Here is a 21150-nt window from a genome sequence, read left to right as displayed (position 1 = left end):
TGTAACTGATGTATAAATGTAGAGGTTTATATTTCCCCAAATCCATTTTTCATGCGTGTTTGTATTATTGCAATTTCTTTTATTTGTTCAAATCTACTTCTATGTTTATTTTGGGGAGCTTTTATTTTGGTTATTTAATTTAATTTATTTAAATTTATTGCGGTAAATTGTATGTTTGTTGTGTGACCTTTGACATTTCTGTCATGTCACTTCCTGCTTCATCACTTCCTTACTAAGTAAGGGTTAGATATTTATTATTATTATTTCGGAGAGTGCAGCACTTTTATGTAGCATGCTAAGTTACCAAGTTACGTTAAAGCAGCATCACTGCAGTTTTTCATGCAGGTTGCTGTGTTCCCGTTTTTTAAAGGTGTGCTTAAGGAAAGCTGTACAAGTAGTTGCTGTACTAATTTTGATGTGTACACAGGCATGTGAGCTCCCTTTATGTTATTTTTTTATGCAAATTTGTTAATGAAATAATACAAAAAATGCTGCTGATGGATAGTAGAATATCTGAAGGATTTGCTTTATTGAACAGTTTTACTGATTTGATTGTTTTATTTATTTAGTAGAGAACAGTGGTGGTAAAGGTAGCAGCTCACTCGGTTTCCAGAGCCTGTGAGGAGAGATGAGCTTAAGGAAAGCTGTATGAGAAATTGCTCTGCTAATTTTGATGTGTTTTACACAGACTAAATCCCCCCAGTCAGCAAGGCAGGAATTGTCATTCCGCATCATCCACAAACACAACGGAGAGCTCGTAGCAAACCGAAGTGTCAGGCCAGAGCGGCTACATTATGCAGGTGATATTCAATTATACATTTCAACCTCAAAATGTCTCAAAACTCTTGTTTCTAGTTCCATAAAAGCTTGGATGGCTAATAATTAATTACAGCTCGGCATTGACAAATATGAACTTCTTATTTCAGCCCCAGATAGTGCTATCCCAAAGGCGATGGCATGATTTTTTTATGGGTCAAGCCTTGAGTCTAGATGAGCATGTAAATGGTTTGGCTCGTTCCTTTTTTTACCGGCTGATTGTGTAATGACCTCAGATGGAGATGGTTTTTCATGCACTCATGGCTCAAGTACTATGACTCTCTTTTCATCTGTCTTAGCAAGTCATCCATAAACCGCTTACAGTCCACCAAACGTTACCATGTAGCGCTGGTCTTCATATCTTTACACATGCTGCCTATCCAATTCAGAATCCACTTTAAGTTCCTGGTAATCACATTTAGAGCCTGCAATAAAGAGCGTCTGCGGTCATATAATACAACAAGGATATTGAGGTCAAAAGGTTAGGGTTTGCTTCTGTTCCTCACTCCAGGCTGAAGACAGAAGTAGACTGTTCTTTTGAGGCAGTAGCTCCTACACTCTAGAACTCTCTCCCTTTGGACTTATGTTCTGTGGAAGGCATCACCAGTGTCTCTTCTTCCTGAGATGAATAAAGAAGGTCCATCTGTCTCCTCAGATTCTGGTGAACTTCTACCGCTGCACCATCGAGAGCATCCTTACCAGCTGTGTCACAGTATGGTATAGCAACTGACCTGCCTCTGACGGGAAAGCACAGAAGGTGGTGAAAACTGCCCAATGCATCACTGGTTCCTCACTCCCCTCCACCAAGGCTCTCTCTCTCCCTTATTTTCTCCGGTGTCAGCGAAAGGCGCGTAGCATCTTCAAGGACCGACCACAGACTGTTCACCCTCCTCCTCCACGTCTCTACACACCAGCACCAGTAGGTTGAGGGGGAAGCTTTTCCCATGCGTCTGTCACCCTACTTAAATCCACACCCCGGTATCAACCCACAATCGACCCACAAACTGCTGTATCCAAAACCAAACCACAATCATTTGACAATATTAATAACAACATAAAAGTCATAATAGATCATAATTTGTGAACTATTTGCTCAAGTTCTATTTTAAAATTCTAACCAGCCACTGACCAAGCTTCTGTTTGACAGGTAAGGAGGGAAAACGTGCTGGAAATTCCATACTGGGCTGAAGATTTTATAAAAACACGAGTCTGGGTGGTCAGATTGGCAAGAATATTGTCTATCGTGGTCGAAGCAGAAGCATATAGGGGGCACAGGTTTTGGTTTAAAGATAGCCCATTTGGATTTTACACAATGATTTCACTGTGCTGCATGAGTTCACAGTGAATACAGACAGCCAGCCAACACCCAATATATGAGGTTTGATGGTGACAAACTATGACAACTACACTTCAATCAAGCCTCGCTCAGGCAGGAGGATTGGGTCTGTGTGCACTCTCCTGCTAGAGTGCATGGACCATGGCTGTTTGTGTAAGAGCTTTCACATTTTGTGGAACTCCATTCAAAGACTGAGTCCATGGCAGGAGCAGCTGGGAATTCACTGATTCCTCTCTTCTTGCATGGTTTATCGTAAATTGAAGTGCATTAGAGATTAGCTTTCACATTCAGTCAGTACTGCCGGGACCACATACATTCTCACAGTACAAGACAAAGCTCTTCTATTCGCACTACTCAGAAGCTCCATTTTCTTCTTGCTGGTTTGTGGAGAAAGTGTTAGCAAAAATAGCTACTGCTAGCAACCTGGCTGCTGTCCAAAGCTAAAAACTAAGCAGAAGAATCCCAGTTTCACCATAAACCCTGATCTCAGTGTCATGAAAAGTCAAAGTAAAACAGCTGGTTGTGTTAACAAGTCTGCAGGTTTTGTTACTTATTCATTTTGGAATTAAAAAAATGCCGATTCTGAAGCTTTTCAAGTCCCAGTGGTAAGAGATAAATACATGTCATCGGTTTAACAGGCTTTGACACAACACCGGAGCGCTCTCCATCGAGCAATTGCCTGTTGTCACTCTGGTTGTACCCTGGCTTCTATCAATCTCCCTCTTGACCTTCTTTACCTCCTCCATTAGCAGGGTTCCTTTTCTTCTGCACTGTAGAGTTTCCAGAGTAATTCCAGTTGTTCCGCCGTTATCTGCGGATCGTGACTGTGAAAACAATGCCTCTTCATGTTTTGGTTCTGTAATGGCACACAACTTCCTCTGTGCTGCAATTTTGTCCTTCATTTTTGCAGAAACGAATCCGCGCAGGGCGCAGTGAATGTGAGGTTCAAAGGGAACTGATTTTAACACGAGTGGTGTAATTTTTCTCTGACATACGTATTTACTTCAGAATGAGAAGTTGAAGCAAAAAAGTTGAATGATACTGTAAAACTGATTGTATTACTAGAGCAGTAATCCGTGGTATGTTATCTGTATTTCATTTTAATGCCTATCAATATTTGTTGTTGATCTGTTTGTGTATTAATGATCTACAAAAATTGAAATCATCAGGTTGAGAAAGAAAATCAGCAGTGGCTCAACTGCACTGCTCTGTAGTATATTTAGCTGCGTGATACAGCTAAGCTCTCCACAGCTGTGGTAAACGATTGATTAACCATGGATGAAGCCATTATTAGCCTAGTGAGTGCCGTTTGATAAAGTTCTTAGCTCCCCAGTTTCATCCCGTTTTGCGCTAACGCCATGGTTTCGTTGAATGTTCCCAGCATCATTATACCCTCATCTCTTTTACAAGTGTTGCTGCTGCTATTAATACGCTCTGTGAGTGTGATATTAACGCCCCGTGCCTGCATTTTAAATGTGTCACATGTTCATGAATTTCCAGTCCATCTGCCGTCTCCGTGTCTCTGGCGTCAGCACGTGGCGCAGTCAGTCAGCGCACGGAGGAAACTACAGACTGCAGGTACATGCAGGCGGAGCAGAACGCAGACTCCAGCGCTCAGCGCGGAGATTCCTATTCCGCTCTGAAGGATGTCTCTTCTGTGCTGCCAGCGTCAGTGGATATGTACTGAAACAGACCAGACTGACTCCGTCAAAGTTTAGTCATCATTTTCCCTGTTCTCAAACTTACAATAGCCCACATTTGGAGCTAACCGATGCGAGGAGCCGGTGGAGTTGCTGGCTCGTCGGTCGTGTGTTCAGAGCGACCTGAGCGCGGCGGAGCGGTGCGCGCCACGCTACGTTTGCAAAGAGCGATCCGGCTGTACCGGGAATTCAAAACAGGGAATGGAAATTACAAAGGGAAGTGGAATTAGTGCTGAAGCGAAAACTACAATCCTTGATTATCGATTGCATCTCCTGGACCGAGAGACCGTGTGAAAACGCCTGATACTGGAGGTAAGAAGTCGCATCGAGCCACAGTGACTCCTCTGATAATCTGTACACATCCTCCTGTGGATGTCAGCGCGCTAACTTCTCTATACATGTTGAACTGGAAACACATACTGCTGTGTTGCCTGTGCAAGCAACCTACAGAGATGTTTCAGCAGGGAGTCCGTGAATGTAACACGCTTCTCTGCGGGTTAACTGGACCAAACTGTTATGTCATTTTTTTGTCTGATTCCGCTGCTTTTCTATTATCTGTTCGTCTGTTCCGCCTTTATCAATGTGCCCTATTTAGCTCAATGGAACCGCGCAGCGGTTAGTTTCCCTCCATGCAGGATCTCGGGCTGGTGTTACTGTACTGTGGGATCAGAGATTCTCCAGTGAAGATACTCGCTACCTTCCTGCTCCACAACAGCTCCGCTATCTCTCATTCAAATCAACTTGTTGTTTCAAGACAATTTAAATACAGTCATCATCATGTGTCAACTTGTATAGCCTCTGAGTGTTTTCATGTGCAGAGGCAGACAGTTGCACCATGAAGAATACAGTCCTAATAAATTGGAAAAACTCACAAACTTGTTCATCGTGTCTCTTAAACGATCAAATCAGCTGATTTAATGGTGCAGCAGGGGAATGAGCCTTCTGCTTGATCATATTTGTGGATTTGGAATTGGATTCTCTATTCTAGTTTTGTTATGGCTGTGGGGGCTAAGAATTGTGAATGTGTTGCCTTTATTGAGACGCCTCACGGTTTGCGACCTTGACTGTTCCCATGCTTCCTGACCAGGTAACCATGCGAGTGGTGGGGGTGAGATGAATAATGCATTGACCTTTACATCCCACTCAGTGATGGTGAGGTAGCCTCAGATTGGGGCCGATAGCTGGAGGTTGTTTACTGGGCTTCAGCTCTCTGGTGGAGGGAGGAGGTGCATTGGCAGGTTGTTTGGATTCAGGTGAAGTAGCACACCAAGCAAGGGAACCTCCAGCCCTAATCCTACTGTCTGTTAAGAGATGACCTTTGCCACATGCCGATTAGAGCCATACTCTAATTGACTTACCATTAACCCTTCCAGCACATATTTTGCAGTCATGCTAGAGGTGGCTGAGCTGCAGGAGCCAGAGCAACACCGTGTCCTGATTGTTGTGGGGGAGGGGGGCATTAATCTACCACGTCGTCCATTATTGAGTTCCCGGACGGGACGCCACAATGAAACTGTTAATCCCTTAGTAATCATAGCTTAAATCTGTCAGAGCTACCTCACTGGTGCACTAACTGGAATATGAGCGGGATGCTCTACTGCATGATGTATGTCACCAGGGACCAGAGTTATTTAGTTCCTTTCCTCATATTTCAGTGTTGCAGAAAGTGTCATGTCAGAATGAGGAACTGGTTTCCTGTTGTTTCCTGTCCCTGCTGTAGTTCCATCTCATCACTCGTAATCTCGTAAAGAATGGTCTCAGTGACACTAAATTATATTCACTGTAATTAATTCCTGCTGACAGTATTAGTGCCCCTCCCGAGAGGAGATGGGTTGGCTCATTTTGCTGCTAAATGTCCTGTGAGCTTGGTGTTGGCCAGGTTGGTCTTTGGGTTCTCAAATAATACCTTCTCTAAGCAGCCCCTGGGCCTCTCAGCGGATCTGCTGGCTATAAATAATGGCACATATGTCTCCATGCTCTTGGCTGACGTACACTAAGCCCCATGCTGAGCTCCACCGAGACCAGCAGAGAGCTGCGTCTCAGTGTTGGCCGAAGCCCGAACACAGACTATGGCACACCTAATGCTCTGTCCACATCCTCCTCGGCAGCATTCTAATTTGGTTCCTACCTCTCATCTCCTTCCTACCTCTCTGTCATCTCTGCTCCTTGGCACTCGTTCTGGTCACTCACTGAATCAGCCTCCACCTCCACCTCCTCTGCCTGTGCAGCCTGAGTAGAGATGGAAGGGCAGCATTAGTAAGAGCTTGTTTCTTTAACAGTATCTCATGTGCTGTGAGGAGTCCAATCACTGTGAGCAGCCGGAGACAGCAGCAGCACTCTGGGACAGGCTAGGACCGGTCATCGAGTCATCTCACAGAAACAGCATCAGATTGTTAAACAGCAGTACCAGGGTTGCCTCAGTGATGACAGGTTTTTAGCGCCGATGACTGTTGCATAAAGATCGACAGATCATTGTCTCAATGCCTTGTCACTGTCATTGAGGAATTCCTCTTTAAAAAGATACAGGTTTTATAGCAACATCTTGACTTTTTCTGTTCACCAAAAATAATGATTCCAGATTTCGACAAAAAGTACCAGCCTTCAGTGATTCAAGAGATAGAAATTCAGTTTGTCCCATAGTTCAGTTTCTCTCATCTGTCCAGAGTGAACCCTCTTCACAAACAAACCAACACTGTGTTCCAGAAGCAACTGTTAAATCTACTAATTACATATTACACTTTGCCATCTCTAGTAGGTTATTTCTCGATTCAGCCTTTTAATTCTACTTACTTCTCTACCTTATTTTAGTGTTTCCTCACAAATTATTTGAATCTGCTCACCTTGATTTTCCCTTCACTTCCCTCTCATCTCTGACATCTCCTTGTACGTCACACATCTTTTTATTAAGTCAGACAAAACACACAACTCCTAAACTGGAATAATTTTACCAGGAATTCTGTTTTCACAACAGCTGGTGAGCCACATGTAGTGGAAGCCTGTTGTTTATGACACAGGTTGTGACACAGTCCAATCCAATGTGGTACCGAATCAGGTGCACTTAGAAGCTTATGCAAGTACATTAAACAGGAGAGGTGGCATCACAATCGGTGTGGATTTACAGGAGGGATGTAATAGGGATGCAGAAATTCTCTATTCACAGATGGCATTGTTCTCTCAGACTTCTAAAACTATAAATGCTACAATATGTTACCAAATATACTTGAGCAGCCGTTTTTATACCTAGGCAGCCCACCCAAGAACAGTCGGTGTGTTGGAAACACGATGACGTACGTGGGGGAGAGAGCATGAAAGATCAAAAACTCAATATGTGGCGGCCAATTTTTATTTTGTGCCACAAATAAATGAATGTATGGGAAACACAGAGGACAGCATGGCTAACTGTACCAGCAGGGCTCCATTTGACTTCAGCAAAAGTGTATTTTTCTCTACATTACATTTGACTTTGTGTTTGAAAGTCAACTTTTGCCAGAAAAATGTCCACAAACTGCTGCCTACATACTCACACATGAGAACACAGGTGTGTGATACACATTCCTGCTTTCAGTGGGAAACTGTACAGTGTTTCATGATGGTTCATTTAGAAACAATCTGCACAAAACATTTTAGAATGCTTTTGTTTCTAATCACACTTCCACACAGAATGGAAAGCTGTTTGACTGACCTTCAGTTCCAGCCTCACTTTGTTCCAAATCTATGGTTCAGTCTCCTGAAATTCTCCTAAATTAAGTCTCTTAAAAAGTGTGTTTGTACCCCTCTGAACATTTTTTAAAATGTATTTTGGAGAAATTGGAATGTTTTCACTAATAATGTTTATTCCCGTCCAACATGTAGTGGGTGTGTTAACAATGCTCAAGACTTTGACGCAAGAGACTAGGCTTTGTGTCCTGTCCTGCTGTTGGATTGAGGTAACCAAGGCTAATTCAGTGTCGACCGCCTCAACAACTAGAGGGTAATATAGGACTCAGCTTTGCATGATTAAAAAATGATTGCTTTTTTATGTCAAGAAGCGGGCAGCTGTGGGAGCTCTGCTAGTAGTCCTTACAGAAGCTTTATAATCCAGCTTTGAATGCGAGTGCTTGTTTATATTCATATAAATCCAATATTGAATGTCTTCTGTGAATATATTATCTATGTTTCGATGATGAAAAACTGTTAGCATGGAAGCTGACTGTCCATTTTGATACTGGTCATTTTCTTGGAAACGTATGAATATTTTTTTAACCATAATACCTAGAAAGCTGATTGTCTTTAACAAAACATTATTGTTTGTAAAAACACCCACTACATTTAGGACGGAAATGAAAACATTATCAGTGACAATGTTCCAATTTCTCCACAATCTATTTTAAAAACTGTTCAGACACACTTTTTAAGAGACTTAATTTAGGAGAATTTCAGGAGAATGAACCGTTAATTTGGAACAAAGTGAGGCTGGAACTGAAGGTCAGTCAAAATAGCTTTCCATTCTGTGTGGAAGTGTGATTAGAAACAAAGGCTTTCTAAAACTTTTTGTGCAGATTGTTTCTAAATGAACCATCATGAAACACTGTACAGTTTCCCACTGAAAGCAGGAATGTGTATCACACACCTGTGTGCTCATGTGTGAGCATGTAGGCAGCGGTTTGTGGAATTGTTTCCAGCCACAGTTGACTTTCAAACACAAAGTAAAATGTAATGTAGAGAAAAATAAACTTTTGCTCATGTCAGATGGAGCCCTGCTGGTAAAGTTAGCCATGCTGGCTATGTGGCGCCCTGTGGCCCGGTGTTGCTTTGATGTCACAGTTAGCTTGACCTGCTGTTGTGACGGTCAGTAAAGGAGCAGCCACTGAGTCAGTTACAGCTGCCAGGCACCGGGGTGGAAGGAATAAAAAGCTGGCAGTAGAAAGGGCTATGCACAGCAGGACTCAGCTCTGTCTTGTACCGCCACCTCCCTCCCACATGAGTCCTGATGTCAGACTCTCATTTGTTGCACTGTCCCCTCATTTGCCATCGATTCTGTCTCTCGCTGAAAATCCCTAAAGCTGGGATTATATAGTCATGCTTGCCAGTTCTTCAGCCTCAATTTTTTTTCCAAGAAAAGCCGTATAAGTGGATATGTATGAGAGTGTAGTGTTCATACTCCTGAGAGATCTGCCTTGGACTGTGTGTGTGTGTCCTTGGCAGGCTGGGAGGAAGTAACATACAGCATGCCAGGCCTTCTGAGTCGTCTCCTAGGTGGCGGAAGCCTCATTTGGGTTAGTGGTCTGTCGTCCATATGCCCTCCACCTGCCTGAATACACACACGACCGACTGTGTGAGATTAGCATTTCCTGCTCCAGTGTGCACAAAGGATTACACAGTCCTCTTTCGAATGGGACACTAACAAATACACTCTGTATCTAATTGATGTCCACACACCACCTGAAGCTCAACCTCAACAAGACTGAGGTGAGCAGTTTATTCGATCACTGTGTTGGTGTTGTTCCTGGAACACGATAGTTAATGTTGTTCGAGAGATATCTTTTTTTTACTCACTAAAGAGCGTCAAAGTCCACTCTGGGCATGTTCACTTATTCTTTCTCTTTTTTTTGGTTTGTTGGTTAGGATTAGCCAACAACAAACCAGATGTTTTCAGCTGGCTGGGGTGATCTTATAGCAAGTGACTCACCCTGATCTCGTAGGTGAGGTACCATTAGCATCTGAAATTGAACAAAGAGGACTGGTGTAATTTCTCTTGAGATGAGATGTTTATTGGATTCACTGCTAAAGTACTTACTTTACTCACCTGTACTTGCCTGAATATTTACATTTTGCCAGCTGTGAGGACACAGTACCACCCCACAGTGAAGGAATATTTTGTCCACTTGTTAAGATAGAATTAATTTTACACCAGACAAAAAAACCCAGTAATTAAGATCTTGCATTGTCTTTAATCTGAATGGGTAAAATCATGCTTTGACGTTTGTTAAAGTCAAGGCAGCAGGCGTGTTAATACGTTTAATTATAATAAATTATAGATAAAAAGAAGCAAGATGTGTCACTTCTTAGCCATTTCTATTTTCAGCTGGGGAAAAAAAAAACACAATGTGTCTAATTCAGAATGTTACTTATATTTTAACGCCCTCTGGATGTAGGCTGATGTCAATATAACCTGCCGCTTTCTACTGTTCCATGTTTTTAATGCATTTGTAATGACGAATGTAACACAGGTCTGTGCCAGGCAACCATACGGGGGGGGGAGGCAGGAAATGAAGCCCTGGCGCGTTGTTGAGCACAGGCCTGAGGGACTGCTGTTTGGCTATGTGAGTGCTGACCTATCAGAGTCAGGATTGGGTTGGCCATACGAGAAGGGATCAGAAATCATGAATAAATGAGCAGTGCTTTTGGCAGTAGTCCCTGCTCACAGACAATCAGGATTCAGAGAGGATTATGTCTTATACTACAGTTGACTGGGAACACATTGACTGGGACCATTTACGAAATCAAACAGTTCAACATAAAATGTAATTGAATCTCTTCAATTAACCCATCATTAGCTGAATAGGTCTGTGAAAGCATCTTATAATGAGACGTACTTATGTTTGTTATTTGGTGATTTGCATGTATTTTGACAAACTCCTCCTACAGCTTTGACCCCATTAAAGCTGCAGTCTGGAGTTTTGAGAAAAAAGTGGCCAGAATAGTTGAATGAGCACAGCTCCCAGATCCCTCCTTCTTCCTCTCTGATGCGCTGCAGCCCTGCCTTCAAGCCCCTTCAGGCTTGTAACCACTGTAACAGAGGAAGCCAGATAACCAAGATGGCGCATTCAAAATAACAACAACATATGCCCTGATTGTTCTATTTCTGATCAATACAACTAAATTACAATGACAAGAGCCTCATGTCGACCACTGCAGATATCCTAAATAAGAAACAATATTCATCACGTCATGTTAGATGGAGTTACCAGCTAATCATTACCCAGTGCAACAACTTTGCCATGCTGCCTCTCTGAAGCATGAGTAACGTTATTTCTCTAAACCAATTCAACCACTTGAGAGCGTACTGAACACAAGCTTAACTTTATTTGCCTGGTAACTTGAAAGACAATTTACTAACCAGTAGCCATAACGACAGAGCTAAACACCGGAATTAGCATACAAGCTAACAAGCTAGATTTACCAACAAGCTACGTAGCTCGACTGCAACATCGTACGGCCATATGTGCTATTGCGAGTATTACTGTAACCGCCACCGTAGTCTTATGGTTAAAACATAGAATGAAACATATATCAAGCAGGGGTCCTTACTTGTCCAGCAGAAAAGCAGCAAAACCCGCATCGCTCTTGAGTCCTTACAAATCCTGCAGCTCCCTCCACCTCTGAAATGACGCTCTGATTTTTCTCCTTGTTTTCTCTCTGGCTCGGTCCACTTCTTTGCTTTTACACTGCTTATTATTATATATTGCCATTATTATGGTGTGTGCTGAGTGTGTGTTATGTCCTGGCCATGACACTGCATAGTAGGGCTGCTCGATTATGGCAAAAATCATGATCACGATTATTTTGATTGATATTGTAATCACGATCATTAAAGACGATTATTCACTGATTTGAGAACAAGCACTTATTGAACTTTGAACTCTGGTATTTCTTTTAACACGATAAGTTTGAACTGAAAAACAAGAAAAATGCAAATAAATACGAGAAATATATATCAATTAAATGAATTAGATAATATGTAAAAATAAAAAATACACTATCCCGGTGCGGCTCGACCATAGGTCCGTTGTGGTGGCAAAATATAATGCTGTAGACACTTCTCTTGCAACTTTTCTGCGACATTCGTCATGAAGTGCGGGCAGCACAATTCTGCTGACAAGGTGACGTGATGGTAACACATACCGCTTGTCCAATGTGTTAATCAGTTTATTGAACCCCGGGTCGCTAACGGTGTTGATAGGGCACATGTCTTTGGCAATCATGTATGTGACGGCCTCCATTATTTCTTTATGCCTGTGGGAGCTGGGTGGATATGCAGTGGCTTTGTAAAGGGTTTCCTTAATTGAGGACTGTGTGGCGGTGGCAGGAGTCGAGGAGCTTTTTATTTTTGAGTTTTTTTGTTCCTTCACTACTCGGTCATGTATTACTCTGTGTGTGGACTTTAAATGGTTTAATAAATTGGTCCTGTTCCCTTTAGGTGCAGACACATTCGCGTGACATATCTTGCACAATATCTTCGTTTGTTCTTAGTCAGACTCCTCGAAACCGAAGTGTTTCAACACCACAGAATTCGCTTTACCTTTCTTTCCGACCAATGGCTGCATTTCTGCCTTCCTCTGCTGTCTTCTTTTACACGTTTTTTCCAAACACGCACTGGCAATACACACCGGCGTGACTGAAAGCGAAAACTTTCAGGCAAGGGGCGGAGCTGAATGCACAGGTGGAGATGGAAGGGTTCGCTGCATTTACCACACAAGACACCGCGTGCGGCAGAATGATCGTTTTATTACGACTATCTTGTTTTCATGATCGAGGGAAGCCAAAATCGAAATCGAAATTGAAATTCAATTAATCGCCCAGCCCTACTGCATAGGCGCTTTCCAGAAGGCATGGAGGGCACTCGCATGGCCTTTCTCCTTTTGTGTCATTTTATTTTTCTTTTATGAAAACCTATCTGTAACAGAAGGGTCCTCTCAAATCAGATTATCCAGGCTGACAAGAAACCCTCTTTGTTTCTTGAAATTAGGTCACACAACTGAGGCCGAAAAAAAATGGTCAACAGAAAAGCTTTTGAGATGTCATCTTCTAATCAGAATATGCTTTTCTCATCGGAAATACGGTTGTGCTCTTAAGCTTTAAATAGATCATGAGGCTGTGGCTGCTCCCTGTGTGAACATTCAGAATAAGCAGCTTATTCCCTGGCTGCAATTGCTATATCTTAAATTTCCAATATCTACTAAATAAGCTGTAGTTTTTGTCTCTGTGGGTAGCCCCTGTGGCCAGTAGGATACAGGGATATGAATATATATACTTTGAGCCATGTGTCTGAGTCAGAGGAGCCCTTTGTCAGCACTTTCCACAATGTGGCCTTGAAACGCTACACTCTAAGCCATCAGATTTACGATTCCTTCCATTGACCTTTGTCTGATTTTTAATATTCACTTTGCATTGGTGGCCAGAAAATTGTTGCCAGTCTACATGGGGAGAAAAATGGTAACAAATTTCAAAGCAAAAGCAGAAGATATGAGAGAGGAACAATAAAAAAAAGTAATGCTATTGAAAAACATTTCAATAAGTGCAGGATATATTCTATAGCAGGGGTGTCACGATCGCCATTGTAAGTTGCATATCGATCGAAATGATGTCACGATCTTGTCCTAAATCAAAGGTTCTCATTTCTTGTTCTGATAGTTCCATCAGTTCAAGTAGTTCATTTAACCCAAATTATGATCTTTTGCTCAACGTAACCAATTACTTTGTGCGTAAACTTAACCAAACTGTGACACCAGTTCTCAATGTTGAACTGTTTGTCATCAAGCTTTATTTTAAAAATGTAACCTGATGTTGCATGTTATGTTATGTAAGCCGAGCCTGGACCAGATTAGTTTCCCAGCATAAGTTGCCATAGTTACAGAGCTTGTACCATGTTTAATTTGCTGTATGGCACCAAATCAATGGAAAAATGAGTCTAGACTAACCACAATAAGCCTGGCCTACTTGGTAAACCTGATTTATGGAACTGGCTTCGGGAGTCTCTGATATAGCATGGAACAACTAGTAAAACAGACCAACTGAAGAAAAGTTCCCCATGATTGGTCATAAAAGATACTCTAAATAAATGACTGCATGCCTGCTTCAACCGCTCTCAGAGGTTCAGTGTTTGCATCCAAAGCAGATAATGAGTTCCTTACACAAACATGCTCAGTATGGTGCTGTGGAGTATACAGTATGTCTGAAAAAACAAGGTGTGAGTATTTAGCAGCAAGAGCTGAAAGTCAAGAGACGTGGAGGGAGGCTTATGCACGCAGAGAGCAGGACATGTGGAGGAATAAGAAAGAGTGAAATGATTCTTGTTTGGGTTTTTGGTATTGCACAAACAGACCTCCCTTTCCTCTTTGTTAGTGTGCTTATCAGAGGGTTACTGTGTCACTGTTGTGCTGCAGCTGACCTGCTGCCACTTACTGCACCGCAGCCCTTGAGCCAATTAGAGGCTCCACTCGTCCAATCTTGTCTCCCTCCCCTGCCTCTGTCTTCCCTGCATGCTGAAAGCCAAAGCCTTAAAGGGAGGATGATTTTACTTTTGTGTGTGTCTTCCCGGTTCCACATACTTTAATTATCTTAATAGAAAACAGGTAGATTGAATAAAAAGCCCACTCTATTTGCTTTGGTGGAGCCGGTTCTTCTCGGGGTCTCTGTTGTTATGTTGTTCCTGCTCCCTAATGAATGGAGCTCTGTCCCGCCACTGCCCAATCAGCCAGCTGATTCCCTGCTCCCTCTCATTATACACACACACACACACACGCACACACACTGACGTATTTAATAGAACCTGCCACTGGGGTTTCTGGTTATTTTTAGTCCTTATTTCTATAAACTGTCCCTTGATAAGAGGGTGCAGATTAGCACATAGTGCCGACCTGGAACAATGTCTAGAGCATTTAACAGCATCACCCTGTTTTCCACTAACACCCATTTTTATCAGTGGCATACGTCACGGTCCTAAACTGTCCCTCCTCATTTGATGTGAGACATAATTAATGCCTCCCTCTCCAGAGATTCACACCACCCAACCAGGCACTCGAGGGGAACAAACAACAGTGCTAGCAGTGTTACTACTTTTAACCTATTCACTCTGTTTAGACTTCGGGAGGGGAGATCATCAAATAGGAAGGGATGCATTCCACAATGTTAAATTCACTGAGTCACTGAAACAGTGGCTTGGGCTTTTGTTTACCTTAACTTCAGAGAGAACCTGGCCCCCCAAGTTCTGAATGAGTCTGGTTTATCAGTAGTATTTCATGATATTTTAGTAACATGCCTTCTTTTTACACTTACTACTCGAGAAATGGCTCTTTCCACAGCGCTAATTCCATCAACAACCAATCATGCCATGCTCACAACTTCTCTTTAGCAGAAATGTTTTTCAGACCACTAATTTTCGTCAATCTTTTTAATGTGAAATGTCTTCTTTCTCTGTTAAGCTTCTTTAAACTCAACACTACATGGAGAAGTTTTCATTTGTTCATTTGACCAATAATAGATAATTGTTTTGAATAGCTGTAACTATAGCAGTGCTTTCATACTGCCTCTGGACCGAGTATTACCCTGAATCACTGTGACTCATGCTGTGTCTGGCAAACATTATTTATCAAAACTAAAGTTAATTAAAAACAGAGGTTATACATCAGCAACATCACTAACAAAAAGCAATACACAGATGTAAGGGTATTGTGCTGTGGAGGTGTGAATATTGCCAGAGGACAACAACATGATGCAGGGGAAATGCCAACTGAAAGAAGGCCATTGGCAAGCTTTTATAGCTCATAGCCAAGGGGAGGCTGAGCTGCTGACAACCCTCCACTGTCAGCCAATTGTTTACTAAGGCCTGACTCTACAGTGTATGACAGTCCACTAGACAGTGGGAGGGACATCACTATTAAATGTCTTCCACTGACTCATAGGGAGTAATCCTGCATTTCCTAGTAGGCTTTTATTTTGAAAACTGTGGAAGTGTAACATTGAATGAACTAACAGCAGAGTATACATGATTGTCACTAATAACTTGAATCTAGTGAAGAGTATGACCTGGCTATGTTGTGGTGCTGTAGCTTAAAGGGACATTATGTAACAATTTGCAGCAATTTACTCACGTTTTGTGGGTTTGTAACGTAATGTGAAAAATGAGACCTTCCCAGTCTCCATTAGTAGTCTGTACAAGCCTGTGGATGATTTGTTGAAGTTGTCTTAAGTTGCTGGACTGTGGATTTCTTTGTGAAGGACTCGGGTCAGATTTTCTGAGACAGTCTAAAGTGACGTTACTTGATGCACATTCTGAGTTGCTCGTCTCAGTGCCGCTTCTCTGTTTCGCTAACAGAGAGCGGCAGTAGTTAATGGTAGTTTAAAAATCCAGTCCGCCAACAAATGATGGCTTCCAGCACAACACAGAGTTCCAGAGAATCTCTAGTGGAGATGTGAAAGCAGAAATGAATGGTCAGTTGTAATGATGGTCCTGGAGCAACATTAGTTTTGCTATTCCAGTAACACCAAAAAAACCTAAACAAAATCAGATGATGCATAGTGAATATAACTCTGTGGTACCAGAATGTGTGCTTGGAAATGTGAATAATGATCACTTCGTTATGTGTTATCTTACAAGTAATAGCTTGCTGGTCTTTATTGCAGGCCATGCAGAGATGTTATTGGATGTCTTAGTTATACTGCCCTGTGGTTTAGACTCAAACTTGACCCTGATATTTGAGTGAATGTCTGCAAATGATGCCTTAACAGTGACCACTGATGTGCTTTCCTTCAGTTCTTGCCCTGATGTAGTTTATGTGTGTGCTTCTTCAGCCTTAGTTACATCCGAACAAGCCTGTCCGTAATGAGGCTTACATCATGTTTGGATGTTGTTGGCCTGCTTCATCTTATCTCCTTTTTTTCCTTTTCTTTTTTTTTATAGTTGCTCATTACAAACGGGGCTGATGCAGGCAGACCTTCAGAAGTCCAGTTTACAGACTGAGAGAATTTTAGACAACTTAAGCAATGCATCATATTTCATGCTGCTAATGGTGTATGTAAAAAAAATTGCTCACAGTTTCCAGTTTGAAAGCCTGTGGTATGACATGAGCCTAATGACCAAGTGTTATGTGGGAGTGCTAACTCCTCGCTAGAGCGTGTTTATTGTCATTTTGCTCACACAGATGCATTGTGTAATTGATCTGATCACTGCATATCTGCTGACATGAGAGAAACCCTGAAAAGAGGACGAAGGAGCCCACGGGACTGGAGCAGCAAAACAAGGCTTTGAAGTGCAGCTAATGGTGGAGGAAGAAATCAACCTACATACTGTATAGTACAGTACAGCAAGAGTACATGTGACTGCTATTCATGGCTCACTGCAGTGTGTAGGCTTGTGTTCTGCATCTATTATTCTGACGCTAGCAGATGAGCACAATAGTGTTGAAATCTTATCACTGTTTCATGTGCACTCATTTACTCGTCGATGGAACAGAAGATGTGTTTGTTCCACTGCTTTTTAGAGCTAAGGGATACATTTGAGTTCACTACAGTATATCAGTTCTCACCACCAACACTAGAAAATACCTCCAGTTGCCTACACAATGAATAATGAATGATGTTGGACACAGTCCTAGGCAAGCTCTCAGCAACACAAATAACAACTACAGACATTTCCTTTATTTACCTCAATGAAAAGACACCTAGACTTTAATTTATAACTGTTTATATGTAACACACTTTAATTAAAGCTCAAAACATGCTTTATTTAAAAATCTGTATGGATTATATCAGATAATATCAGCCAACAGATGTATCGCTCCTGTCCTGGTTATCTATCTATCTATCTATCTATCTATCTATCTATCTATCTATCTATCTATCTATCTATCTATCTATCTATCTATCTATCTATCTATCTGTCTAACACATCAGTCAAGCAATGATAGCCACGGGAGCTTTGTATCACTACAGTGTTGGTAGTTTGTGGTTTGAGTTGGTCTATTTTCCCTTCACCCAGAGCCCCCCACTCTTTCTCTTGGATTGAGTGAGGGGCAGTGCTATAAACTGTGTACCAAGATTCTGTTACTGCACATCTGCCATATATTTTCAGAAATAAAGGATACAAATGAATACAATACAAAATTAATTCGCAATCGCTCAATCTCAATTCTCAATAAGGGGAAATGAGTGTCACCATGCATAAACGATAAACAGCAACTAGGACAATAATATAAAAGTCATACATATCTCAAGACAGTACAAAATAATGGGAAAACATATATTTTAGTGACTTTATACAGTCTTGTTTGTTCCCACCCAGTCATCTTATGGTTCCCTGTTTCAAAAATGACTCTTATCAAAACCAAGTTCCACCCAGCTGGCAGTACGTCACCATTAGCATAGCGTTTATTGGTCTAGAGAGGAGCAGTGCATTCTGGTTGTTGTAGGTCTCTACCTTTTCATATAAAGGGAACACCAAAGCCCTTTTTTCTGTTTTTTTCTGCTCATGCAGCAACCGTTATCAAATATTAGTTTTTCTCCTGCCTAGTTTGTAAATAACAGAGCTCTAGTTAAGGTTGAATGACAGTCACAGCACTATCGAGCTCGATGACCGTCCATTAAAAGTAAAAAAAAAAAAATGTCACCATTGAAAACTGAAGCCTGACTGCATAGACATGCTTAACAATTCTTTTTTATAGTAAACATGAGCATGAAGGTTTCCAACCTTTAATTAAATCATTTATGAACGATAACAGGTTTTTGTTGTGTATTTTTCTTTAACCTAAAATTGCTAAACAGTAGCATGTGGGATTGTGTCTTTTTTTTTAAACACATCATTTATCTGATGTCAAATACAGGAGCACACATGAACACATAAAGCATCCCCTCACACATCCTCCCTAATACTCCTCCTCGTGCATCTCTGACTTGTTGTTCAGCATGTTTTCCAAATTACTCACTAACACTCTGGTATGGAGAACAAAATGTCTGTGAAAATTATCTACAACTCAGATTTTTCATGGATGGATCAGCATTCCTGAATGAAAGCACCTGCACAGAGTAAGAGTGAGCAAAGATCTGTCATCTGTTTCTGCTGCACCTGCTCTCAGTGAGCTGACATTAAAGGACTAAAAGATTCAGTGTATTATTTGACTCAGGGATTTTGTCACACTTTTAGGGGGAAACTAGATGAGGACCCAAACGCAGACACGAGCTTTTAATAAACAAAGCTGAATACAAAACCCAAGAGAACAAGAAAACCAAAACGAGTCACAAGGACAAAAACTCAGTAGCAACTTAAGGCTAAAAAAATGTGCAAACAGACATGAGACACGAGGGAGGACAAAGACTATATACAGACACACTAATGACGGGACCCTGGAAGGAGGAACTGAAAAGCTAGATGCGACACAAGAGCACAACATTTTCAAAATAAATCAGGAAAAGTAGGATCGTAACAGAACCACCCCCTCAAGGGACATCCACCATATGTCCTAAAAGGCCAAAGAAACCAACAGAAGTCCAAATGAAGCCGGGAGGGTGAAGGGGTGTCTGGAGATGGGCCAAAGTCAGATTGGGGGGGGAGTTGGGGATGCGGGGCAGTAGCCAATCAGAAGCCCTGCAGCGAAGGCGGCAACCCTCAGGAGGCCGCCAGCGAAGGCTATGACCCTGTGGAGGCTGGAGGCAAAGGCCGGCTAAGTGGGGAAATACTGCTGGGCGTTGGCTTGACAGGCGATGGAGACACACTCGGGTTAGTCGGCTGGAGCGTGGATAGAGACAGTCCGGCCACTTTCGGCCTGGATGCCGGAGGAGAACTGATGACTGTAGCACCACTAGCAGGGGCAGCTATCAGCCTGGGAGCCGACGGACAGACACTGGCAGCTGTTGGCCTGAGGGCTGACGGAGGTTCAATGGCTGGAGAACCACTGGCAGGAGCCGGATTTGGCTGGGCGAACAACCGAGGAACAGGATCAGAGGTCAATCGGGTAGCCAACCGGGAGCCACTGGCAGGTGTTGGCTGGACCATCAATTGGGGAGCAGGAACAGGCGCCGGCAGGACCGCTGACTAGAGAATGGAGAACCTCTGGCAGATGTCGACCGGGCCTCCGACTGAGAACCACTGGCAGGTGCTGGAGTTGTCAGGAAGCTAACCGGCTGATGGCTAGCTAGCACCGCAGTTGACGAGAGGCTAACAGGCAGATGTCTAGCAGCTAAATGGGAAGAACTGCCCTGCAACTCATCCACAAAGTCTCTTTACGTCCAATACAGTTCCCGCGGTACCCTGAACCTCCCTCAGTGAGGGCCTATCAGGCAGTTTCTTATCAAAATCAAGATGGCCTGAAGTGCGTCCATTAGATTTATCCTGCCCCCCAGACAACAGATCATGTGTCCTGAATGCCTACAAGTGTGCTAATGTGTGCTGGGTCCATAAGTATGGTCAGTTCGGTCTGTTACACTTTTAGGGGGAAACTAGATGAGGACCCAAACACAGACACACAGGAGGCAGGAATAGGGGGAAAAAAACAAGCTTTTAATAAACAAAGCGAGTCACGAGGACAAAAACAAAGTAGCAACTAAAGGCAAGCAAACAATTGCAAAGTACAAATCAAAACTAGAAACTAGAGGAACTAGTGGAAATGAATGGAAAAACACTGGAAGGAGGAACTGAAAAGCTAGCGCGAGACAGGAGGGCAACATTTTCAAATAAAACAGGAAACCAGAGAACATAAACTGGAATCATAACAGATTTGTTGTCAAAGCATCTGATAAGGGGTTTGTTTTAGTATCTTGTTTTACTTGAGCTATGTCTCAAATCACATAATCTTCATCTCAAATAGCGACTGGGATCCTCGCAACAGGACAGACATACATGCCTTTAACTTAAACATGAGTATGATAGAGACAGACCTTAATTCTTCTACATACTGTATGTGTGTGTGTGTGTGTGTGTGTGCGTATACCGGTATGTATGTATATGTGTATGTAACATGTATATTCTATATTTATAAAATGAACATCTACTTTGAAGTGTTTGTGATTGCGTTTATTCTGCTGTTTGATGTCAGATCTATCCATATGCAGTGAAATATGTTAATTGTCATGCTAATACATTTATCATGATTCCTTATGGATATTCTTTTGCTGCCCAGAACTACATTTGTCCCACATTTGGTGTCACGCAGCATTTCTCACACAGCCACTTGAGCATTTTCTCTGACATATTAGTGAGGATGGTCCCTCAGATTTGTCCCTTTTCTCCTCATGTAGTGGCCTGCCATCCAGCCCTGGGTTGGCTGCCAGCCTCCTGGATTGGCCCAGATCTGCACAGTGTGTTTAATTCTGTAAATGAAGGATCAGAGGGGGAGAATTACAGTCTGCATGTTGATATCTGATATAATTTAGGCCAGGATGGCTACAGATATACATATGCAGCAGTCACCAGTCAATTGTGTCCTATGTTATATAAGGAGGATTAGATGCATGATGTGGTTTGTGTGTGGATGTTATGGTATTAGGGTATCTGGAAATGCATTTTTAAAGGAGCAATTTAAAAGAGTGTATGCATGTTAAACATCG

The 21150-nt window shown here is 42.3% G+C and overlaps 1 protein-coding gene across 2 annotated transcripts in view; it reads left to right on the top strand.

Annotated features, from left to right (window-relative positions):
- Window positions 1-3680: 3680 nt before the first annotated feature.
- Window positions 3681-21150, top strand: part of lrfn2b (leucine rich repeat and fibronectin type III domain containing 2b) — a 128743-nt gene continuing 111273 nt past the window's right edge. For both annotated transcript variants that reach the window (XM_030405510.1, XM_030405509.1), the window contains exon 1: window positions 3681-4164. The gene's annotated coding sequence lies outside the window, so the exon portion shown is untranslated. The remainder of the gene's footprint in view (window positions 4165-21150) is intronic.

This window comes from Sparus aurata, chromosome 22, assembly GCF_900880675.1.
Source record: "Sparus aurata chromosome 22, fSpaAur1.1, whole genome shotgun sequence".
Taxonomy (NCBI): Eukaryota; Metazoa; Chordata; class Actinopteri; order Spariformes; family Sparidae; genus Sparus; species Sparus aurata.
Note: the sequence above shows the minus strand (reverse complement) of the source record. Positions and strands in the feature narration are given on the sequence as shown.